This window comes from Propithecus coquereli, unplaced genomic scaffold (assembly GCF_000956105.1).
Source record: "Propithecus coquereli isolate 6110/MARCELLA unplaced genomic scaffold, Pcoq_1.0 Scaffold269, whole genome shotgun sequence".
NCBI lineage: Eukaryota > Metazoa > Chordata > Mammalia > Primates > Indriidae > Propithecus > Propithecus coquereli.
In genome coordinates, this window is record NW_012148274.1 from 1,478,139 (window position 1) to 1,481,258 (window position 3,120).

A 3,120-nucleotide genomic window follows, 5' to 3' on the forward strand; every position below is an offset into this window, starting at 1 on the left:
CACCGCGCGCGCTGCCCGAGGCGCGTAAGTGGGCAGGGAGGACGGGTCCCCGTTGGGGTGGTTCCGCCCGGGGGTTAGGGGGCGCGGGACAGCTCAGATGTGGATCGAGCACCTGGGGCGGCGGCAGAGCTTTTCCTGCAGGTCTCGGCGTGGAGGTGTCGAGCCCGGAGGCCCGCGCAGCGCGGGGTGCGGGAGCAGGGCCCCCGAGAGAGTGGCGGGGTGGGACGCTCTGCGGGGAGGAGGCGGCGCGCGGCCCTCATGGCGCCGCCCAGGACGCCGTCCGCGCTGCTCGTTGGCATAAGGGAAAGTCCAAAGCTCCTATCAGTGGCTCAGTGGGTTGGAAGGAGTGGGTGTGGTTGGGAAGGAATGATAAATTTAAAAGGAACTTAACGCCCAGTTTAGCCACGTATTCAGCCTTTCTAGACCTTTTTTTAAAAAAATTGGAATATAATGCACAATTAAATTCGCTTGTATAACCAGTGGTTTTCAGTGTATTCACGAGGTTGTGCAGCCACCACCGTTAGCTAATTACAGGACATTTTCGTCACCCTGAAACCCATTAGGAGACACCCGTTATTTCCCCCTACTCCAGCACCGCTAGCCTACTTCTTTCTTGTCTGAGATTTCCTGTTCTCGGTACTGCATGTCGCATAAGTAGAGTCGTACAATACTGTCCTTTTGTGTCTGGTTTATTTACTTAGTGTAATGTTTTCAAGGTTCGTCCGTCCATGTTGTAGCATGTAAAAAAACTTCATTTTTTAAATGACTGATTTGTGTGGTTATACCACATTTTATTTCTGCATTAGTTGATGGACATCGATGGCTTTCCAGACCGTTTGAGGTCTGTTCCTCCACAGAACTCGCAATCTGAGGCACAAACATTTGAAAACCAAGTTCTCAGGAACCAGCATTTGACTCAGGGATTAGCTCAGGTATTTCAGTGGCCTCAGGTCTGGTGTCTTTTAGGGGAGTTTGTCTTTTTTTTTAAAGTCTTTTATTCTCAGTTCAGCACCTGTCAAACCATTAATTGTCGTGGTAACAAGCAGAGAAATGTTTGGGTGCAGGTCTCAGGGAGGCAGAAACTATGAGATACTGCTGTTGTGTAATGTATGCCAAGACTTGTTATAATAAAAACTGAATGTAGTTGGAGATGAGTGTATGAAAAATGCAATTCCCCTAACTTTTAGAGAGATTTTTACCTAAAAAACAACAAAACTACAATCGGTCCTCATTATTCATGGATTCTGTACTTGCAAATTTGCCTACTTGCTGGAATTTATTTGTAACCCTCAAGTCCTGGCTCCTTGAGTTTCGCGGTGCATGAGTTCCCAGCTGACCACGCTCTGCCACCTTGTTTCAGCTCTCAAACTGTTCGTAAGCCTCCTTTGGCTGTGTACTTAATGCCATGTTTTTCATATTTTTGTGCTCTTTGTTAGTGATTTTTGGTGTTTAAAATGGCCTCCAGGCATAGTGCTGAAGTGCTGTCCAGCGTTCCTAAGTGTGAGAAGGCAGTGATGTGCCTCAAAGATAAGCTGCTTTTAGATAAGCTTTGTTCAGACGTGCTGTCAGCTGTGAGATAAGTGTTAATGAATCAACAGTATATACTAGGTAAGATATCTTTAAACAGCACACATGAAACAGGTTAGGTATTGACCTGCTGCACCACCCTGTATTTCCCCAGGAGCAGTGGTTCAGTACTTGCTAATTCAGTTCGTCATGGTGACTTTACAGAACATAACTACCATTAACAATGAGAATTGACTGTATAACCGATTTTCAAGGGCAGAAAAGCTAGTGTGGATATTTTTCAATCTCTGCAGCTTTTAACATTGTTTTCACTCAAGGCATTCATTTTTAGTATTGTACTGGCAGTTCTGAAGTAGAGAGAAGCTGTTAATAAGATAAGGCTACAGTTCCTTTCATGCTATGTGCTGGGCGAGGACTGTGGTAAGCATTGGGAATTCAGTGACTAGTGTATGGCCTCTCTGTTCTCAAATGGCTGAGTGTGGTAGTGCAGCTGAGAAGTGATCATAATGCTTTGAAGTACGTCTAAAATGTTACGGGAGCATAGGATTAATTCTCTTTAAAATGTGAGATATGTAAGGTTTCAAAGAGGAAATGACATTTTTGAGATTTCTTTCTTTTAACTTAAAAATATTTTTTTCCTACTCTGTTGCTAAAATTTTTTTTAAAGTATCACAAACATTACAGCAATATGTACAGAAATGAAAATAAAAGAAACTTGCTGTTTAATCCTGCTCATCCAGCTGTTCTTGATCTTCACAATCAGAATATCGCCCATCACTGGGTCTTATCAAATCTGCCCCCTGTAATACATATCCAGAGTCCGATCCGTCTCTACATTTCCATTGTCTTAGTTAAGCCTTTATCGTTTCCCATCTGGACTGTTGTAATGTAGACTCCTAAATGATCGCTTCCTCAGTTATTCAGTGTCAACAAAGAGCTTTCTGAGGCAGAAATATAATCTTATTCTCAGCTTAAAATTTTACAGTACTTTCTCATAGCTTACAAAATAAAGTTTCAAGCTTTTTAGGGTGGCTCACAAAACCCTTCATGATCATGCCCTGTTCTGTCTTTAATAAAGATGAGAAGAGAGGGTCAGGCACAATGGCTCATGCCTGTAATCCCAGCACTTAAAGGCCAAGGTGGGAGGATCGCTTGAGGCCAGGGGTTTGAGACCAGCCTGGGCAATGTAGAGAGACCCCATCTCAAAAAAAAAAAAAATTAGGTGTGGTGGCGCATACCCGTAGTCCCAGCTACTTGGGAGGCTGAGGTGGGAGGATCACTTGAGCCCAGGAGCTCAAGGTGATTGTGAGCTATGATCGCGCCACTGCACTCCATTCCTGTGTGGGTGACAGTTAGTCCCTGTCTCTTAAAAAAAAAAAAAATGAGAAGAGGTCATATAAAAGAGGAAAATTTACCTTATTTAACATGCCTCATTTCCTCTGACTCCTTTCTTCCCCCCTCCACATATAATTAGAAATGCTTTTAGGTGATAAGGAAATGGAGGAAAATAAAAGCATCTTTGCCAGTCTTGTTTACCTTCTTAATATCTCAGATTCATCCATTTGTTGCTCATAGCCACTGTCCTAGTCCAGG

The 3,120-nt window shown here is 43.7% G+C and overlaps 1 protein-coding gene across 4 annotated transcripts in view; it reads left to right on the forward strand.

Annotated features, from left to right (window-relative positions):
* RAD52 (RAD52 homolog (S. cerevisiae)) overlaps positions 1 to 3,120 on the forward strand; it is a 79,696-nt gene that overhangs the window by 49,631 nt on the left and 26,945 nt on the right. Inside the window, exon 1 of one of the 4 annotated variants that reach the window (XM_012647462.1) lies at positions 10 to 24. The exons of the other annotated variants lie outside the window; for them this stretch is intronic. The gene's annotated coding sequence lies outside the window, so the exon portion shown is untranslated. Of the gene's footprint in view, positions 1 to 9; positions 25 to 3,120 lie in introns of those variants that run through there. 4 annotated transcript variants of the gene reach the window in all.